A 22122-nucleotide genomic window follows, 5' to 3' on the forward strand; every position below is an offset into this window, starting at 1 on the left:
GATAGAAGCCCCGTCGCAGCTACGCCCGGAGAGCTCTGAACTTAGACGTCGCATAAGGTATGCTGGGGAAAACGGGGCGGTCAGCGCAGGCGGCCGCCCCGCTGTGTGGTGTGCGATTCAGAAAGGGGTGGTCAGCACCCGCTGCCGCCCGAGGTGGGGGGACATTGTAGCGCTTAGCGCACGCCGCTGCTCCACTTAGCGCCCGTTCCGCCGCTGGTCTCCCCATTCAGCACGGCCACAGTCTTCAGCAGTCGGTGAAATCCTCAGTGCAGGCCCCCGCTGATCTGCTCAGAGGCTGCCGGCCGCCGCAGCTCTCTCGCGGTGGGGCCCGTTACACCGCTCAGTACAGCGCCAACAGGGCGCCGGCATCGCTCCCTGCAGTGAGCGTCCCAGCTCACCGCTAACATCAGAGACGGAGACCCAGTCAGCGGGGCTCTCACATAGAAACCCGGGCAGCTTGCCTAGCAACACTCCGGCCAGCCGATTTCTGCTGCCCGGGGTTATGGTCCTTAGCCTCCCTGCAATAACTCCCCAGCTCCCCGCTGAGACACAGCGCTACAGGGAGTACAGGAGAAGGGGGAGGGAGTGGGGGACCTGGCAGATACTGCATGGCTGCAGCTGCCAGAGGCAATAAGTGTAATAGGCTGTTGAGCCTATATATATATATATATTTATGTATAAAAGTTATTAATATTAACATATTAAAGGCAGGGCTTATATTAAAGGTCATCTGCCTGTGATGTTCTTGTAACCTGCATGTGCTGTGATTATCAGTGTATATTAGACTGATTATCATGGGCAGCAGATATTGTATTTTCTCCTATGAATTACAAGGGAAGCATGGCATGGGGGCCATTTTTAATCATGTTTCCTGTTGCTGCCATAATTCCAGAACATTCCTACACTACTTCTCTTCGCCACCGGAGGCGCAGGGGTGTTAGTGGGAAAAAATTTGGGTCAGGTTTCACATAGGCCATGTAAACTGTATTTAGCCATAAAATAAGAATTTACTTACCGATAATTCTATTTCTCGGAGTCCGTAGTGGATGCTGGGGTTCCTGAAAGGACCATGGGGATAGCGGCTCCGCAGGAGACAGGGCACAAAAAGTAAAGCTTTTCCAGATCAGGTGGTGTGCACTGGCTCCTCCCCCCATGACCCTCCTCCAGACTCCAGTTAGGTACTGTGCCCGGACGAGCGTACACAATAAGGGAGGATTTTGAATCCCGGGTAAGACTCATACCAGCCACACCAATCACACCGTACAACTTGTGATCTAAACCCAGTTAACAGTATGATAACAAAAGGAGCCTCTGAAAGACGGCTTCCTACAACAATAACCCGATTTTTGTAACAATAACTATGTACAAGTATTGCAGAATAATCCGCACTTGGGATGGGCGCCCAGCATCCACTACGGACTCCGAGAAATAGAATTATCGGTAAGTAAATTCTTATTTTCTCTATCGTCCTAGTGGATGCTGGGGTTCCTGAAAGGACCATGGGGATTATACCAAAGCTCCCAAACGGGCGGGAGAGTGCGGATGACTCTGCAGCACCGAATGAGAGAACTCCAGGTCCTCTTTTGCCAGGGTATCAAATTTGTAAAATTTTACAAACGTGTTCTCCCCCGACCACGTAGCTGCTCGGCAGAGTTGTAATGCCGAGACCCCTCGGGCAGCCGCCCAAGATGAGCCCACCTTCCTTGTGGAATGGGCATTTACATATTTTTTGCTGTGGCAAGCCTGCCACAGAATGTGCAAGCTGAATTGTACTACAAATCCAACGAGCAATAGTCTGCTTAGAAGCAGGAGCACCCAGCTTGTTGGGTGCATACAGGATAAACAGCAAGTCAGATTTCCTGACTCCAGCCGACCTGGAAACTATATTTTCAGGGTCCTGACAACATCCAGCAACTTGGAGTCCTCCAAGTCCCTAGTAGCCGCAGGCACCACAATAAGCTGGTTCAGGTGAAACGCTGACACCACCTTAGGGAGAAACTGGGGACGAGTCCACAGCTTTGCTCTGTCCGAATGGACAATCAGATATGGCTTTGTGAGATAAAGCCGCCAATTCTGACACTCGCCTGGCCGAGGCCAGGACCAACAGCATGGTCACTTTCCATGTGAGATATATCAAATCCACAGATTTGAGTTGTTTAAAACAATGTGATTTTAGGAATCCCAAACTACGTTGAGATCGCCCAGTGCCACTGGAGACATCAAAAAGGGGTTGTATATGCAGTACTCCCTTAACAACTTCTGGACTTCAGGAACTGAAGCCAATTTCTTTCTGGAAGAAAATCGACCGGTCGAAATTTGAACCTTAATGGACCCCAATTTGAGACCCATATACACTCCTGCTTGCAGGAAATGTAGGAATTAACCTAGTTGAAATTCTTCCGTGGAGCCTTCCTGGCCTCACACCATGGAACATATTTTCACCTAAGCGGTGATAATGTTGTGCGGTCACCTCCTTCCTGGCTCTGACCAGGGTAGGGATGACCTCTTCCGGAATGCCTTTTTCCCTTAGGATCCGGCGTTCACCCGCCCTGGCGTCAACGCAGCTGCGGTAAGTCATGGAACAGACATGATTCTTGCTGAATCAAGATCCTTTCTAGTATCTCTTGAAGTTCCGGGTACCAAGTTCTTCTTGGCCCAAACCGGAACCACGAGTATAGTTCTTACTCCTCTCCTTCCTATCATTCTCCATACACTGGGTATGAAAGGCAGAGGAGGGAACACATACACCGACTGGTACACCCACGGTGTTACCAGAGCGTCCCAGCTATTGCCTGAGGGTCTCTAGACCTGGCGCTTCATGTGGGACGCCATCATAACCACCTTTGGTCTTTCCCAACGGTTTACAAACATGTGGAAACTTCCAGATGAAGTTCCCACTTTTCCGGGTGGAATTCATTTATGCTGAGGAAATCTTCCTAGTTGTCCACTCCCGGAATGAACACTGCTGACAGTGTTATCACATGATCTTTCGCCCAGCGAAGAATCCTTGCTGTCATTGCCCTCCTGCTTCTTGTGCCGCCCCGTCTGTTTACGTGGGCGACTGCCATGATGATGTCCTACTGGATCAGCACCGGTTGACTTTGAAGCAGAGGTCTTCCTAGGCTCAGAGCATCGTAAATTGCCCTTAGCTCCAGTATATTCATGTGGAGAGAAATCTCCAGACTTGACCACACTTCCTTGGAAATTTCTTCCTTGTGTGACTGTTCCCCAGCCTCTCAGGCTGGCATCCGTGGTCACCAGAACACAGTCCTGAATGCTGAATGTGCTGCCCTCTAGAAGATGAGCACTCTGCAGCCCCCACAGAAGAGACACCCTTGTCCTTGGAGACAGGGTTATCCGCTGATGCATCTGAAGATGCGATCCGGACCATTCGTCCAGCAAATCCCCCTGAAAAGTTTTTGCGTGAGATCTGCCGAATGGAATCGCTTCGTAAGAAGCCACCATTTTTCCCAGGACTCCTGTGCATTGATGCACTGATACTTGGCCTGGATTTAGGAGGTTTCTGACTAGGTCGGATAACTCCCTGGCTTTCCCCACCAGGAGAAATACCTCTTTCTGGACTATGCCCAGAATCATTCCTAGGAACAGCAGACGTATCATCGGAAAACAGCTGCGATTTTTGGAATATTTAGAATCCACTCGTGCTGTCGTAGAACTACTTTAGATAGTTCTTTTCCGACCTCCAACTGTTCTCTGGAAACTTGTCCCTTTCAGGATATCGTCCAAGTAAGGGATAATTTAGATGCCTTTCTTCTTTTAAGAATCATCTTTTCGGCCATTACCTTGGTAAAGGCCCGGGGTGCCGTGGATAATTCAACGGCAGCGTCTGAAACTGATATTGACAGTTCTGTATCACGAACCAGAGGTACCCTTGTTGAGAAGGGCAAATTTGGACATGGAGGTAATCCTTGATGTCCAGGGACACCATATAGTCCCCTTTTTTCCGGTTCTCTATCACTGCTCTGAGTGACTCCATCTTGATTTGAACCTTTTTATGTAAGTGTTCAAAGATTTCAGATTTAGACTATGTCTCACCAAGCCGTCTGGCTTCAGTACCACAATATAGTGTGGAGGACTAATACCCTTTTCCTTGTTGTAGGAGGGGTACTTTGATTATCACCTGCTGGAAATACAGCTTGTGAATTTTTTTCCCAATACTGCCTCCTTGTCGGAGGGAGCCGTTGGTAAAGCAGGCTTCAGGAACCTGCGAGGAAAAAATGTCTCGACTCTCCAATCTGTACCCCTGGGATAATACTTGTATGATCTAGGGGTCAACTTGCGAGTGATCCCACTGCGCGCTGAGACTCTTGAGACTACCCCCCCACTGGTGGAGGGCTTCTTTTCCTGGGAAGGGGCTGCCTGCTGCAGTCTACTTCCCTTTCCTCTATGTCTGGGCAGATATGACTGGCTTTTTGCCCGCTTGCCCACATGGGAACGGAAGGATTGAGGCTGAAAAGACAGTGTCTTTTTCTGCTGAGATGTAACTTGGGGTAAAAAGGTTGGATTTCCCAGCTGTGGCCGTGGCCCCCAGGTCCGACGGACCGACCCCAAATAACTCCTTCCCTTTATACGGCAATACTTCCATGTGCCGTATGGGATCTGTATCACCTGACCACTGTCGTGTCCATGACATCTTCTGGGAGATATGGACAACGCACTTATCTTGATGCCAGAGTGCAAATATCCCTCTGTGCATCTCGCATACATATATATAGAATGCATCCTATTAAATGCTCTATATCAATAAAATATTTTTAGTCAGGGAATTCGACCAAGCCAACCCAGCACTGCATCTCCAGGCTGATGGCGATCGCTGGTCGCAGTATAACCACCGTCTGTGTGTATATACTTTTTAGGATATTTTTCCAGCTGCCTATCAGCTGGCTCCTTGAGGGCGGCCGTATTTGGAGACGGTAACGCCACTTGATAAGCGTGTGAGCGCCTTATCCACCCTAATGGGTGTTTCCCAACGCGCCCTAACTTCTGGCGGGAAAAGGTATAACGCCAATATTTGCTATCGGGGTAAACCCACGCATCATCACACACTTCATTTTATTTTATCTGATTCAGGAAAAACTACAGGTAGTTTTTTCACTTCCACATAATACCCTTTTTTGTGGTACTTGTAGTATCAGAAATATGTAACAGCTCCTTCATTGCCCTTAACGTGTGGCCCTAATGAGGAATACGTTTGTTTATTCACCGTCGACACTGGATTCAGTGTCCGTGTCTGTGTCGACCGACTGAGGTAAATGGGCGTTTTTTATAAAAAAACCCTGACAGTGTTTCTGAGACGCCTGGACCGTTACTAATTGTTTGTCGGCCGTCTCATGTCGTCAACCGACCTTGCAGCGTGTTGACATTCTCACGTAATTCCCTAAATAAGCCATCCATTCCGGTGTCGACTCCCTAGAGAGTGACATCACCATTACAGGCAATTTCTCCGCCTCCTCCAGCATCGTCCTCATACATGTCGACACACACGTACCGACACACAGCACACACACCTGGAATGCTCTGACAGAGGACAGGACCCCACTAGCCCTTTGGAGAGACAGAGGGAGAGTTTGCCAGCACACACAAAAAAACGCTATAATTACATAGGGACAACCTTATATAAGTGTTTCTCCCTAATAGCATCTTTATATATATATTTATATCGCCAATTTGTGTCCCCCCTCTCTGTTTAAACCCTGTTTCTGTAGTGCAGTGCAGGGGAGAGCCTGGGAGCCTTCTCTCCAGCCTTTCTGTGAGAGAAAAAATGGCGCTGTGTGCTGAGGAGATAGGCCCCGCCCCTTTTACGGCGGGCTCGTCTCCCGCTCTTTAGTGAAGTTTGGCAGGGGTTAAATATCTCCATATAGCCTCTGGGGGCTATATGTGAGGTATTTTTAGCCAGTATATAGGTTTACATTTGCCTCCCAGGGCGCCCCCCCCCAGCGCCCTGCACCCTCAGTGACAGCGTGTGAAGTGTGCTGAGAGGAAAATGGCGCACAGCTGCAGTGCTGTGCGCTACCTTTAGAAGACTGTCAGAGTCTTCAGCCGCCGATTCTGGACCTCTTCTAACTTCAGCATCTGCAAGGGGGTCGGCGGCGCGGCTCCGGTGACCATCCAGGCTGTACCTGTGATCGTCCCTCTGGAGCTAATGTCCAGTAGCCAAGAAGCCAATCCATCCTGCACGCAGGTGAGTTCACTTCTTCTCCCCTCAGTCCCTCGTTGCAGTGATCCTGTTGCCAGCAGGACTCACTGTAAAATAAAAAACCTAAGCTAAACTTTCTCTAAGCAGCTCTTTAGGAGAGCCACCTAGATTGCACCCTTCTCGGCCGGGCACAAAAATCTAACTGGAGTCTGGAGGAGGGTCATGGGGGGAGGAGCCAGTGCACACCACCTGATCTGGAAAAGCTTTACTTTTTGTGCCCTGTCTCCTGCGGAGCCGCTATCCCCATGGTCCTTTCAGGAACCCCAGCATCCACTAGGACGATAGAGAAATATATATATCCATAAGTATATAGAGATATATATATATATATATATATATATATATATATATATATATATATATATATATATATATATATATATATATAGATATATATATAGATATATATATAGATATATATATAGATATATATATAGATATATATATAGATAGATATAGATATATAGATAGATATAGATATAGATATAGATATAGATATATAGATATATAGATATATATATATATATATATATATATATATATATATATATATATATAGATATTACGTACTTTAAGTCTGTCCTTTGGCTATTGTGGTGTCGGTCTGTATAAGCATACAACACAGACTAAATATAAGGTTTACTATAATATCGGTACATAAATCTACCGCAAAGTCTGTTGGTTTGTACGTGTCCAATCAGATCCTATGTTAAGCATAATCTCGACGAGCGGTAAGAGCGGAGTCTCCAAAGTTACTCCGCAAGCTCTAACAAAGGATTTTCAGTCCTGTTACTTTATATGGTCTTATAATTTAATCTGACAATTATACAAACCTCACAGCGGTACCTACCACTGAGAAGGGTACATTAAACCAGCAGTCAGATAGTGCGGGGGTTTGACAACCATACATTGCTAATAGCAGAAGACTCTAACATCTAATCTGTCGATTTTCCTAAACAACAGATTTTCAATGAGTTATTAGTTAAAATATCTGACTAACAGTTAACTCTATTTACCCGTTCTAAATGGGACAATACGTCATTGGTGAATTCGTCTGTGACAAACATTATAAACATGGGTCACTAGACGCTTTATGTATCTAAACAATGACGATCACTGTTAATAAAAGAGTATCTCTGTAAAGCTTCGGCTAACACGAATCTAGCTTTTCATCGTCGTTAGTTTCACCAAAACAAGGCTAGAACTTGTTTAATGCTAATTTGATATTCACAGTGCTCGCTTCGGCAGCACATATACTAAAATTGGAACGTTACAGAGAATATTAGCATAGCCCCTGCGCAAGGATGACACGCAAATTCGTGAAGCGTTCCATAACAAAATATTACCCGACGTATAATTCCTTTAGACTTCAGTTTTTTTTTTTTCAAGGCTGTGGTACAAAAACAGTCACGACTTGTAACGACATGGTGCTAAGGTCAACAAGCCAGTGGCTTAACGGCCTCTTAGGTCATTTAGCATTTCCAATTGTGGAAGCGCGCCGTTACACGTGACATTTGCCGGGTTTCCAAACATCCACTCATGGATGTATCAGCTACTTACATCTGCTGGTTTCAGCTGTGTTTTATTTCAACACCAACAGAGTCAGGGTTAATTATTCCCCTCTGTTTGGGGTAGCGAGGCCGAAGGGCTCCGTCGCAGTCTCAATCAGCAAGTCACTTACTACAGTTGGAAATGGATTTACTGCAGTTAGTACTTGCATAGTTGAAGCCACAAGATTGCAGGATTATGCTTGATCTTCACAATGCGTATTTACCCATTTCCGGGTTGGTCACCGCATCACAGGTTCTTGCGTTTTGCAATACGCCACAACCATTATCCATTTCAGGTTCTACCGTTTGGCCTATTGTCAGCGCCTCGGGTATTCACCAAGGTGATGTTGGGGCAATAGCTCATTTCAGAGCCCTAGCGGTGACAATCGTTACATATTTAGACGATCTGCTCATAAGAACTCTGTCTCAACAGAAGTTCATCTTACTTGCGCTACTAACGTACACCGCGGTAGCAGGTCAAGTTCGAAAACAATCGCATCTAATTCCGTCTAAACGACTTCAGTCCTAGGTAAGATTATAAATACGGTAAATCAAAGAGATTTACCTACTACACCAGCAAAAACAAATATACCAGCTAGTACAATTCGTGCAAAAGCCACGCACACTAGCGGTACATTGGTGTATTCGCCTATTAGGAACAATGATGTGTTTTCAAAGCGCTGGAACAATGATGGTTTTTTTTTTTTTTCACAGCGTTTTAGTTCGCCGGGTTTTCAGGGCGAGGGTGTATATACTCTGGACGAGAGTCTCAGAGGTTGAGGAGTTGTAGTGACAAAGATCAGCGACAGGGGTTCTAAAACGGATCACGACAGACTGCTGTCTATAAATGTCCTGGAACTCCGTGCAATTTACAATGCACTACATGCTTCGTTTTCAGTCTGTCCAAGTGCAGTCAGACAACGCAACAAGAGTTGCATACAAGGGAGGACCGAGAAGCCGCATGGCAATACGGCAGGTAGTTCGAATCCTCAAATTGCCCAGAACACCATTAGGTGATGTTGTCTACGGGGATCATTCCGGGAGTGGACATCTGTTAGACAGATGATCTCACCCCTCGGGATTTTTATCCATAAAACTGGGCATTTAATCCACAGGTGTTTCATAGGTGAATCCACAAGTGGGGTTATCCTCAGGTATACATGATGGCATCTCGCCACAATTACAAACGCTCAGTATGTGTACAGAGCGAAAGATCACAAAAGCAGTGGCAGTGGAGGTCTCACATTCGTGTGGTCATACAGCTTCGTGTATCTGCCTCCACCATTTTCCTCTGCTCTTTTTCTCTCTCTCCGTTGCTAAAACGGATCATAAGACAGTTCGTCACAGTCATACTAGTGATATCTCATGGATTTCGGAGAGCTTGTTTCTTGAAGCTCCAAAGAATACTTGCACATGATCTTGGGCCCCTCATAATACGTCCAACCTGTTACAACAGGGACCGTTCGTTGACCCCTATTCATGTACCGCGGCTGCGGTTGATGGGGTGGGGGTTCAGACCACCCTCTTAAGAAAATACATAGGGCATTACAGTATTCGTATACCAACCATGTTATGTTATGAGCTAGGAACCCGCTTACGGCAGCTCATTATTACACAATTTGGTGTGCCTATATAGGTGGGTGTGAAGCTCAGAAGTTTCCGACATCACCTTTTAAGTTACCGGTATTCTGTTATTTACAGACGGGGTGGGATGGAGAACTGCGTTTATCTGCACTAAAGGTGCAGGTATCTGTGTGGTCAATTTATTTACACAGACGTTTGAATCTATTGCGTCGGTACACACCTTTCTACAAGGTGTCATCAAAGTGCAGCCTCCATTTATCCCACCTACAGCGCCAGGCGACTTGAAGCTGGGTTCAGATTTCTTACAGTTTTCATATTTTTGAACCCTTACAACAAATGGGAATTAAGTTTCTCAATTGGAAAACGTTTTTTCTTCTAGCCGTAGCTTCGGCAAGGGGTTTGTTTTCATATTTCGGTGCCTTGTATTCCAAGCCACCGTATTTGAGTTTTATCATAACAAAGCAGAACTTCGGACCAATTCCGATTTCTTATTCTTCACATCAATAAACCAATAGTGGTTCCTGTGTTGACAGCACATTCTAGAATTATGAATGTGGTACACGCATTACGCGTCTATATGTCCCGAACTTATACAGTACGTAATACGTATACGTTGTTTGTTATATATGATGCTGCCAACTGGAGTTAGACAGGTTCTCAGCAAACATTATCTAGTTCGATAAAAAGGACTACAAGTCACGCTTACTTTAAAGCTAAGTTACAGTCGCCTACGTCAGTAATAGCTTATCCCACAGGTTCGGTGGGAATGTCATGACCAGCTGGTCGTGCAGCGTCTACGACGCGGATACATGGCCTTCAGTGCACACGTTTGTGCGCGTTTACACGTTATGAAACGGTTGCACGTTTGTGCGCGTTTACACGTTATGAAACGGTTGCGGCATCAGCATCTAGCTTTGGCCGTCTACTGTCACAGGTGTCAAACAGCTCTCCCGCCCACAAGGGAAGCTTTGGTACGTCCCAAGAGTACTCCAGTGACCCCTAGTGGATGAAAAAGAAAATAAGAATTTACTTACCGATAATTCTATTTCTCGGAGTCCGTAGTGGATGCTGGGGTTCCTGAAAGGACCATGGGGAATAGCGGCTCCGCAGGAGACAGGGCACAAAAAGTAAAGCTTTAGGATCAGGTGGTGTGCACTGGCTCCTCCCCCTATGACCCTCCTCCAAGCCTCAGTTAGGTACTGTGCCCGGACGAGCGTACACAATAAGGAAGGATTTATGAATCCCGGGTAAGACTCATACCAGCCACACCAATCACACTGTACAACCTGTGATCTGAACCCAGTTAACAGTATGATAACAGCGGAGCCTCTGAAAAGATGGCTCACAACAATAATAACCCGATTTTTGTAACTATGTACAAGTAATGCAGATAATCCGCACTTGGGATGGGCGCCCAGCATCCACTACGGACTCCGAGAAATAGAATTATCGGTAAGTAAATTCTTATTTTCTCTATCGTCCTAGTGGATGCTGGGGTTCCTGATAGGACCATGGGGATTATACCAAAGCTCCCAAACGGGCGGGAGAGTGCGGATGACTCTGCAGCACCGAATGAGAGAACTCCAGGTCCTCCTTAGCCAGGGTATCAAATTTGTAGGATTTTACAAACGTGTTTGCCCCTGACTAAATAGCCGCTCGGCAAAGTTGTAAAGCCGAGACCCCTCGGGCAGCCGCCCAAGATGAGCCCACCTTCCTTGTGGAATGGGCATTTACATATTTTGGCTGTGGCAGGCCTGCCACAGAATGTGCAAGCTGAATTGTATTACACATCCAACTAGCAAAAGTCTGCTTAAAAGCAAGAGCACCCAGTTTGTTGGGTGCATACAGGATAACAGCAAGTCAGTTTTCCTGACTCCAGCCGTCCTGGAACCTATATTTTCAGGGCCCTGACCACATCTAGCAACTTGGAGTCCTCCAAGTCCCTAGTAGGCGCAAGACACCACAATAAGCTGGTTCAGGTGAAACACTGACACCACCTTAGGGAGAGAACTGGGGACGAGTCCGCAGCTCTGCCCTGTCCGAATGGACAAACAGATATGGGCTTTTTTGAGAAAAAAACCACCAATTTGACACTCGCCTGGTCCAGGCCAGGTCCAAGAGCATGTTCACTTTTCATGTGAGATGCTTCAATCCACAGATTTGACTGGTTTTAAACCAATGTGTTTTGAGGAATCCCAGAACTACGTTGAGATCCCACAGTGCCACTGGAGGCACAAAAGGGGGTTGTATATGCAATACTCCCTTGACAAACTTCTGGACTTCAGGAACTGAAGCCAATTCTTTCTGGAAGAAAAATCGACAGGGCCGAAATTTGAACCTTAATGGACCCCAATTTGAGGCCCATAGACACTCCTGTTTGCAAGAAATGCAGGAATCGACCGAGTTGAAATTTCTTCGTGGGGCCTTCCTGGCCTCACACCACGCAACATATTTTCGCCACATGTGCTGATAATGTTGTGCGGTCACCTCCTTTCTGGCTTTGACCAGGGTAGGAATGACCTCTTCCTGAATGCCTTTTCCCTTAGGATCCGGCGTTCCACCGCCATGCCGTCAAACGCAGCTGCGGTAAGTCTTGGAACAGACATGGTACTTGCTGAAACAAGTCCCTTCTTAGCGGCAGAGGCCATAAGTCCTCTGTGAGCATCTCTTGAAGTTACGGGTACCAAGTCCTTCTTGGCCAATCCGGAGCCATGAGTATAGTTCTTACTCCTCTACGTCTTATAATTCTCAGTACCTTAGGTATGAAAAGCAGAGGATGGAACACATACACCGACTGGTACACCCACGGTGTTACCAGAACGTCCACAGCTATTTCCTGAGGGTCTCTTAACCTGGCGCAATACCTGTCCCGTTTTTTGTTCAGACGGGACGCCATCATGTCCACCTTTGGTAATTCCCAACGGTTTACAATTATGTGGAAAACTTCCCCATGAAGTTCCCACTCTGCCGGGTGGAGGTCGTGCCTACTGAGGAAGTCTGCTTCCCAGTTTCCATTCCCGGAATGAAACACTGCTGACAGTGCTATCACATGATTTTCCGCCCAGCGAAAAGTCCTTGCAGTTTTTGCCACTGCCCTCCTGCTTCTTGTGCCGCCCTGTCTATTTACGTGGGCGACTGCCGTGATGTTTTATCCCACTGGATCAATACCGGCTGACCTTGAAGCAGAGGTCTTGCTAAGCTTAGAGCATTATAAATTTACCCTTAGCTATATTTATGTGGAGAAAAATCTCCAGACTTGATCACACTCCCTGGAAATTTTTTCCTTGTGTGACTGCTCCCCAGCCTTCCGGGCTGGCCTCCGTGGTCATCAACATCCAAAACTGAACGCCGAATCTGCGGCCCTCTAGAAGATGAGCACTCTGTAACCACCACAGGAGAGACACCCTTGTCCTTGGATATAGGGTTATCCGCTGATGCATCTGAAGATGCGATCCGGACCATTTGTCCAGCAGATCCCACTGAAAAGTTCTTGCATGAAATCTGCCGACTGGAATTGCTTCGAAGGAAGTCACCATTTTTTTACCATGGCCCTTGTGCAATGATGCACTGATTTTAGGAGGTTCCTGACTAGCTCGGATAACTCCCTGGCTTTCTCTTCCGGGAGAAACACCTTTTTCTGGACTGTGTCCAGAATCATCCCTAAGCACAGGAGACTTGTTGTCGGGATCAGCTGCGATTTTGGAATATTTAGAATCCACCCCTGCTGTTGTAACAGTATCCGAGATAGTGCTACTCCGACCTCCAACTGTTCCCTGGACTTTGCCCTTATCAGGAGATCGTCCAAGTAAGGGATAATTAAGACGCCTTTTCTTCGAAGAACCACCATCATTTCGGCCATTACCTTGGTAAAGACCCGGGGTGCCGTAGACAATCCAAACGGCAGCGTCTGAAACTGATAGTGACAGTTCTGTACCACGAACCTGAGGTACCCTTAGTGATAAGGGCAAATTTGGGACATGGAGGTAAGCATCCCTGATGTCTCGGGACACCAGATAGTCCCCTTCTTCCCGGTTCGTTATCACTGCTCTGAGTGACTCCATCTTGATTTGAACCTTTGTAAGTGTTCAAATTTTTTTAGATTTAGAATAGGTCTCACTTAGCCTTCTGGCTTCAGTACCACAATATAGTGTGGAATAATACCCCCTTTTCTTGTTGTAGGAGGGGTAATTTAATTATCACCTGCTGGGAATACAGCTCGTGAATTTTTTCCAATACTGCCTCCTTGTCGGAGGGAGACCTTGGTAAAGCAGACTTCAGGAGCCTGCGCAGGGGAAACGTCTCGACATTCCAAACTGTACCCCTGGGATACTACTTGTAGGATCCAGGGGTCCTGTACGGTCTCAGCGTCATGCTGAGAGCTTGTCAGAAGCGGTGGAACGCTTCTGTTCCTGGGAATGGGCTGCCTGCTGCAGTCTTCTTCCCTTTCCTCTATCCCTGGGCAGATATGACTCTTATAGGGACGAAAGGACTGAAGCTGAAAAGACGGTGTCTTTTTCTGCAGAGATGTGACTTAGGGTAAAAACGGTGGATTTTCCAGCAGTTGCCGTGGCCACCAGGTCCGATGGACCGACCCCAAATAACTCCTCTTCCTTTATACGGCAATACACCTTTGTGCCGTTTGGAATCTGCATCACCTGACCACTGTCGTGTCCATAAACATCTTCTGGCAGATATGGACATCGCACTTACTCTTGATGCCAGAGTGCAAATATCCCTCTGTGCATCTCGCATATAATAAGAATTTACTTACCGATAATTCTATTTCTCGGAGTCCGTAGTGGATGCTGGGGTTCCTGAAAGGACCATGGGGAATAGCGGCTCCGCAGGAGACAGGGCACAAAAGTAAAGCTTTCCGATCAGGTGGTGTGCACTGGCTCCTCCCCCTATGACCCTCCTCCAAGCCAGTTAGGTACTGTGCCCGGACGAGCGTACACAATAAGGGAGGAATTTTGAATCCCGGGTAAGACTCATACCAGCCACACCAATCACACCGTACAACTTGTGATCTAAACCCAGTTAACAGTATGATAACAGCGGAGCCTCTGAAAAGATGGCTCACAACAATAATAACCCGATTTTTGTAACTATGTACAAGTATTGCAGATAATCCGCACTTGGGATGGGCGCCCAGCATCCACTACGGACTCCGAGAAATAGAATTATCGGTAAGTAAATTCTTATTTTCTCTATCGTCCTAGTGGATGCTGGGGTTCCTGAAAGGACCATGGGGATTATACCAAAGCTCCCAAACGGGCGGGAGAGTGCGGATGACTCTGCAGCACCGAATGAGAGAACTCCAGGTCCTCCTTAGCCAGGGTATCAAATTTGTAGAATTTAGCAAACGTGTTTGCCCCTGACCAAGTAGCTGCTCGGCAAAGTTGTAAAGCCGAGACCCCTCGGGCAGCCGCCCAAGATGAGCCCACCTTCCTTGTGGAATGGGCATTTACATATTTTGGCTGTGGCAGGCCTGCCACAGAATGTGCAAGCTGAATTGTATTACACATCCAACTAGCAATAGTCTGCTTAGAAGCAAGAGCACCCAGTTTGTTGGGTGCATACAGGATAACAGCAAGTCAGTTTTCCTGACTCCAGCCGTCCTGGAACATATTTTCAGGGCCCTGACAACATCTAGCAACTTGGAGTCCTCCAAGTCCCTAGTAGGTGCAAGGCACCACAATAAGCTGGTTCAGGTGAAACACTGACACCACCTTAGGGAGAGAACTGGGGACGAGTCCGCAGCTCTGCCCTGTCCGAATGGACAAACAGATATGGGCTTTTTTGAGAAAAAACCACCAATTTGACACTCGCCTGGTCCAGGCCAGGGCCAAGAGCATGGTCACTTTTCATGTGAGATGCTTCAAATCCACAGATTTGACTGGTTTTAAACCAATGTGATTTGAGGAATCCCAGAACTACGTTGAGATCCCACAGTGCCACTGGAGGCACAAAAGGGGGTTGTATATGCAATACTCCCTTGACAAACTTCTGGACTTCAGGAACTGAAGCCAATTCTTTCTGGAAGAAAATCGACAGGGCCGAAATTTGAACCTTAATGGACCCCAATTTGAGGCCCATAGACACTCCTGTTTGCAGGAAATGCAGGAAACGACCGAGTTGAAATTTCTTTGTGGGGCCTTCCTGGCCTCACACCACGCAACATATTTTCGCCACATGTGGTGATAATGTTGTGCGGTCACCTCCTTTCTGGCTTTGACCAGGGTAGGAATGACCTCTTCCGGAATGCCTTTTTCCCTTAGGATCCGGCTTTCCACCGCCATGCCGACAAACGCAGCTGCGGTAAGTCTTGGAACAGACATGGTACTTGCTGAAGCAAGTCCCTTCTTAGCGGCAGAGGCCATAAGACCTCTGTAAGCATCTCTTGAAAGTTCCGGGTACCAAGTCCTTCTTGGCCAATCCGGAGCCATGAGTATAGTTCTTACTCCTCTACGTCTTATAATTCTCAGCACCTTAGGTATGAGAAGCAGAGGAGGGAACACATACACCGACTGGTACACCCACGGTGTTACCAGAACGTCCACAGCTATTGCCTGAGGGTCTCTTGACCTGGCGCAATACCTGTCCCGTTTTTTGTTCAGACGGGACGCCATCATGTCCACCTTTGGTATTTCCCAACGGTTTACAATCATGTGGAAAAAACTTCCCGATGAAGTTTCCACTCTCTCGGGTGGAGGTCGTGCCTGCTGAGGAAGTCTGCTTCCCAGTTTCCATTCCCGGGATGAAACACTGCTGACAGTGCTATCACATGATTTTCCGCCCAGCGAAAAGTCCTTGCAGTTTTTGCCATTGCCCTCCTGCTTCTTGTGTCGCCCTGTCTGTTTACGTGGGCGACTGCCGTGATGTTTTTCCCACTGGATCAATACCGGCTGACCTTGAAGCAGAGGTCTTGCTAAGCTTAGAGCATTATAAATTTACCCTTAGCTCCAGTATATTTATGTGGAGAAAAGTCTCCAGACTTGATCACACTCCCTGGAAATTTTTTCCTTGTGTGACTGCTCCCCAGCCTCTCGGGCTGGGCTCCGTGGTCACCAGCATCCAATCCTAAATGCCGAATCTGCGGCCCTCTAGAAGATGAGCACTCTATAACCACCACAGGAGAGACACCCTTGTCCTTGGATATAGGGTTATCCGCTGATGCATCTGAAGATGCGATCCGGACCATTTGTCCAGCAGATCCCACTGAAAAGTTCTTGCGTGAAATCTGCCGAATGGAATTGCTTCGTAGGAAGCCACCATTTTTACCAGGACCCTTGTGCAATGATGCACTGTTTTTAGGAGGTTCCTGACTAGCTCGGATAACTCCCTGGCTTTCTCTTCCGGGAGAAACACCTTTTTCTGGACTGTGTCCAGAATCATCCCTAGGCACAGCAGACGTGTCGTCGGGATCAGCTGCGATTTTGGAATATTTAGAATCCACCCGTGCTGTTGTAGCAGTATCCGAGATAGTGCTACACCGACCTCCAACTGTTCCCTGGACTATGCCCTTATCAGGAGATCGTCCAAGTAAGGGATAATTAAGACGCCTTTTCTTCGAAGAAGAATCATCATTTCGGCCATTACCTTGGTAAAGACCCGGGGTGCCGTGGACAATCCAAACGGCAGCGTCTGAAACTGATAGTGAAAGTTCTGCACCACGAACCTGAGGTACCCTTAGTGAGAAGGGCAAATTTGGGACATAGAGGTAAGCATCCCTGATGTCCCGGGACACTATATAGTCCCCTTCTTCCTGGTTCGTTATCACTGCTCTGAGTGACTCCATCTTGATTTGAACCTTTGTAAGTGTTCAAAAAAATTTTTAGAATAAGTCTCACCTAGCCTTCTGGCTTAAGTACCACAATATAGTGTGGAATAATACCCCTTTTCTTGTAGTAGGAGGGGTAATTTAATTATCACCTGCTGGGAATACAGCTTGTGAATTTTTTCCCATACTGCCTCCTTGTCGGAGGGAGACCTTGGTAAAGCAGACTTCAGGAGCCTGCGAAGGGGAAACGTCTCGACATTCCAATCTGTACCCCTGGGATACTACTTGTAGGATCCAGGGGTCCTGTACGGTCTCAGCGCCATGCTGAGAACTTGTCAGAAGCGGTGGAACGCTTCTGTTCCTGGGAATGGGCTGCCTGCTGCAGTCTTCTTCCCTTTCCTCTATCCCTGGGCAGATATGATCTTATAGGGACGAAAGGACTGAGGCTGAAAAGACAGTGTCTTTTTCTGCAGAGATGTGACTTAGGGTAAAAACGGCGGATTTTCCAGCAGTTGCCGTGGCCACCAGGTCCGATGGACCGACCCCAAATAACTCCTCTTCCTTTATACGGCAATACACCTTTGTGCCGTTTGGAATCTGCATCACCTGACCACTGTCGTGTCCATAACATCTTCTGGCAGATATGGACATCGCATTTACTCTTGATGCCAGAGTGCAAATATCCCTCTGTGCATCTCGCATATATAGAAATGCATCCTTTAAATGCTCTATAGTCAATAAAATACTGTCCCTGTCAAGGGTATCAATATTTTTAGTCAGGGAATCCGACCAAGCCACCCCAGCTCTGCACATCCAGGCTGAGGCGATCGCTGGTCGCAGTATAACACCAGTATGTGTGTATATACTTTTTATGATATTTTCCAGCCTCCTGTCAGCTGGTCCTTGAGGACGGCCCTATCTATAGACGGTACCGCCACTTGTTTTGATAAGCGTGTGAGCGCCTTATCCACCCTAAGGGGTGTTTCCCAACGCGCCCTAACTTCTGGCGGGAAAGGGTATACCGCCCATAATTTTCTATCGGGGGGAACCCACGCATCATTACACACTTTATTTAATTTATCTGATTCAGGAAAAACTACGGTAGTTTTTTCACATCCCACATAATACCCTCTTTTGTGGTACTTGTAGTATCAGAAATATGTAACACCTCCTTCATTGCCTTTAACGTGTGGCCCTAATAAGGAATACGTTTGTTTATTCACCGTCGACACTGGATTCAGTGTCCCTGTCTGTGTCTGTGTCGACCGACTAAAGTAAACGGGCGTTTTAAAACCCCTGACGGTGTTTTTGAGACGTCTGGACCGGTACTAATTGTTTGTCGGCCGTCTCATGTCGTCAACCGACCTTGCAGCGTGTTGACATTATCACGTAATTCCCTAAATAAGCCATCCATTCCGGTGTCGACTCCCTAGAGAGTGACATCACCATTACAGGCAATTGCTCCGCCTCCTCACCAACATCGTCCTCATACATGTCGACACACACGTACCGACACACAGCACACACACAGGGAATGCTCTGATAGAGGACAGGACCCACTAGCCCTTTGGAGAGACAGAGGGAGAGTTTACCAGCACACACCAAAAACGCTATAATTATATAGGGACAACCTTATATAAGTGTTTTCCCTTATAGCATCTTTTTTATATATTTCTAACGCCAAATTAGTGCCCCCCCTCTCTGTTTTAACCCTGTTTCTGTAGTGCAGTGCAGGGGAGAGCCTGGGAGCCTTCCCTCCAGCCTTTCTGTGAGGGAAAATGGCGCTGTGTGCTGAGGAGATAGGCCCCGCCCCTTTTTCGGCGGCCTCGTCTCCCGCTCTTAACGGATTCTGGCAGGGGTTAAATATCTCCATATAGCCTCCGGAGGCTATATGTGAGGTATTTTTAGCCAAAATCAGGATTTTGGTACTTACCGATAAATCCCTTTCTCCGATTCCACAGGGGCCACTGGAGTGTAGTTACAATGGGGAGATAGTAGGTGGTATTGGTAGCTGGCACTTTAAAAATTCTCACACTGTGGCTAGCTCCTCCCCTACTATCTCCCCTCCAAGCCAGTCTACGTTAAACTGTGCCCGAGGAGAGCTGTAATAAACAAACCGTAAGGTAGAGGAGGTTAACGACGCCCTGTAAACCAGGCGAACACAAACTAAACCTGGAACAGAACCTGACAAAAAACCAGGCTAGCCTGAACCCAACAAGCAGTCATATGGTGATCTGCAATCGTTAATCAAACAAAAATCAGGAGAAACAGCGCTGGGCGGGCGTCCAGTGGCCCCTGTGGAATCGGAGAAAGGGATTTATCGGTAAGTACCAAAATCCTGATTTCTCCTTCATCCACTAGGGGCCACTGGAGTGTAGTTACAATGGGGACGTCCCAGAGCTCCCAAAAAACGGGTGGGAAAGCGCTGAGAGTCCTGTAAAAACTGCTCGGCCAAACAGTGATGCAGAGGCCGTAAAAGTGTCAAACTTGTAGAATTTGACAAAACGAATGTCGGTTTGACCAAGTAGCCGCCCGACAAAATATTCATGGAGACCCCGCGGGCGGCTGCCCACGAAAGTCTTACAATGCGCGTAAAGCGCGCTGAAATGGAAAACGGAGGTTCCCTAGTAACCGCCAAGAAGACTGTCTGATGATCAGATGTATCCAACTGTCCAGCATATGCTGGGGCCCCGGCTATTTAGTACGGGAGCATCATCCAGAGCAAAGAAGAAAAAACACTTCATCGAATAGCCTGAGACCTCTGTAGAGAGAGTTGACGAGCTCTGACAACATTCAGAGAGGATTGAAAACCACTAGTGTCAGATTTATATGAAAAATGGACCTCCCCTCTGGAAGAAACGACCGCTGAGGCCGAAGCCGAGCCCGGGGAGTTGCCAATAGAGTACTCCCTGAACAAGAGGCCGAACTTACGGCCGCTAGGCTAATCTCATTTGGAAGAAAAGCGAAAAAGGCAGAGACCTAAAATTCCGGTCAGTGTGGTTTGAAGCGCAGCGGAGCAAAAAACCTCCCAGAGAAACCAAAGATGAATGGTAACTGGAAGAAGGGGGAAAAAACCCCTTTTATCTTCATTATGTTCCATAAAGTTTTCCCAAAGTGGCAAAAGCGAGAAGAGGTAATAGACTTCTGAAATCGGAGCCCAGTAGGCCTAACCGAACTAGGGAACTCCTCCCTTCTGAGGTCTCGTGAACAGTCACACGGGTAACCGAAACCAGTGTAAAATTGAACAAGGAGAAAAAAGGAGCCTGTTGAAGTAGACAGTCCAGTCGAGGTAGGAGCCAAGGCTCCTCTACTGACAACAGGCGTATCTGTATCTTCAAGTCATGCGTGGCCCAACCAGCGCCACCGAGAGGACTAGCACGCATAATCCCCTCCTGTGTTACTGAACATGAAGTAGAAATAGAAAAAGGAGGCAGGATAGAATAACCAGAAAACTCCCCGGAGCCCTGAGGGCCTCCACGGCTACTGCCGTCCGAGAGTAATAAAGGGTTAACGAGTCAGTCAGAACGCCCTGAGGTCGATCCGAAATCTCCGCCCACAGCGGACCAGCTGACAAAACTCCGGGGCATGTTCCCTCACCCAGGAGTCTGACCTGGTGGCTTGATCTGGAAACAAGATTGTTGTCCCCCGTTCCGAGAGGAATGGAGGCGACCACTCATTACGTCGCAACTTGACTGAAGAAATAGAGTCTCTGGTGCCGAGGAATGAAAAAACCTCTGACGGACCGTGTTGAGAAACGTCTATGCGGAGCATAAATTGGATCTGTGTCGAATCAGAAGCTCGTGGATCCTCCGGATATTCAGAAGCCACCTAATGTACAGAGTGGGATAGTAGCAGTAAATTGTCCCATTAGGGAACCAACGTCACCCACTGCCCCTGAAAAAGAGTTATTCTGTTATCTTTCTAAACTCTGTGGGAGCGGAAGAGAGAAGAGTAAAGGACTTACAGTGAAAATGAGAATCCTGTTAAGGGGGAATCTGAGAAAAGCCTGTCCAACGGAAATCAGTAAACAGGCATCTCTGAAGACAAGGGACACGTAAAACTCCCTTTCTTGTTTAAACTAGCAATCACAGACTAAAAGGATTGTAAGGCCAGAATAGGCCTGTCCGAGCCACTTGGCTTCGGAACGTGAAAAGAAAACAAAGGCCTGAGAACTGTCCTAATTCAAATGATATGTGAAAAACAGGGATCAACACCCTTTGCGGTTAGAAACCTATGGAGCGCAGCCTGCAGTATGACTCTCTTGTCATCGTAAATCAGCCGACCTATGCCGAGGGACTCCTGAGACGGTTGTAACCGCCCAAGCCTTCTCCCATCGACCTGCGCCTACCCTGGGACCCTGCAGGTGTAATGGGTGTATAGGATGACATAAAATCAGACTGGACTGAGGATGTTGAACCTCTGCTTCAGCCTTTTTACCCTGAGAACCCCTGGCGACGAAGATATCACCCGTGTGGAGTCAAAAACCTGAAAGGGCACGAAAAAATCTAAAGGGAAGACCAGTAAAGGTCTGTCTTGGAGCTGGGGCAGTAGTAGGAGAAATCAAAGTGGACCTACCTCCATTGGTTCAAGAAATCCTGCAGAAAGTTCCTTCCCCAGAACCATCTGCCCCGTAGGATTTCATGTTTACTTGTCACTGTCGCAGCCCCAGAGGTCGTCGGGTTAAGACAGCCCAAGCGAAGATGCAGGGTCCGAGTCTGTAGACATGGAGACCTCCAAGGAACATAAAGCAGAATCGTGATTCTGACCTGTATCAAAGTATCAATTGATCCTGATGCGAAGCATCCTGTAACCTAGAGGACAATTGTTCCCCAACCTACCTGCTCCGGATACGGTAGAACCATGCTGCCGCATATGTCGATGGATCCCTGAGCAAGGTTGCCTCAGGAAAACGGCGGCTTGATGGACCGGCGATACACCGAGGTGTATACCCTAGAGAGGTTCTGATACCATCTCCTGCCATCTGCGGGGAA

The 22122-nt window shown here is 47.5% G+C and overlaps 1 protein-coding gene and 1 non-coding gene across 4 annotated transcripts in view; one reads left to right on the forward strand and one right to left on the reverse strand.

Annotated features, from left to right (window-relative positions):
• The window catches only part of LOC135054368 (von Willebrand factor A domain-containing protein 5A-like), a 188169-nt gene that overhangs the window by 142292 nt on the left and 23755 nt on the right, over positions 1–22122 (reverse strand). The gene's annotated exons all lie outside the window — the stretch shown is intronic.
• LOC134932536 (U6 spliceosomal RNA) lies at positions 7450–7556 on the forward strand. Its single transcript, XR_010179390.1, has one exon. It is a non-coding gene; the product is annotated as a U6 spliceosomal RNA (small nuclear RNA).

This window comes from Pseudophryne corroboree, chromosome 1 (assembly GCF_028390025.1).
Source record: "Pseudophryne corroboree isolate aPseCor3 chromosome 1, aPseCor3.hap2, whole genome shotgun sequence".
In the NCBI taxonomy this organism is placed as follows: domain Eukaryota; kingdom Metazoa; phylum Chordata; class Amphibia; order Anura; family Myobatrachidae; genus Pseudophryne; species Pseudophryne corroboree.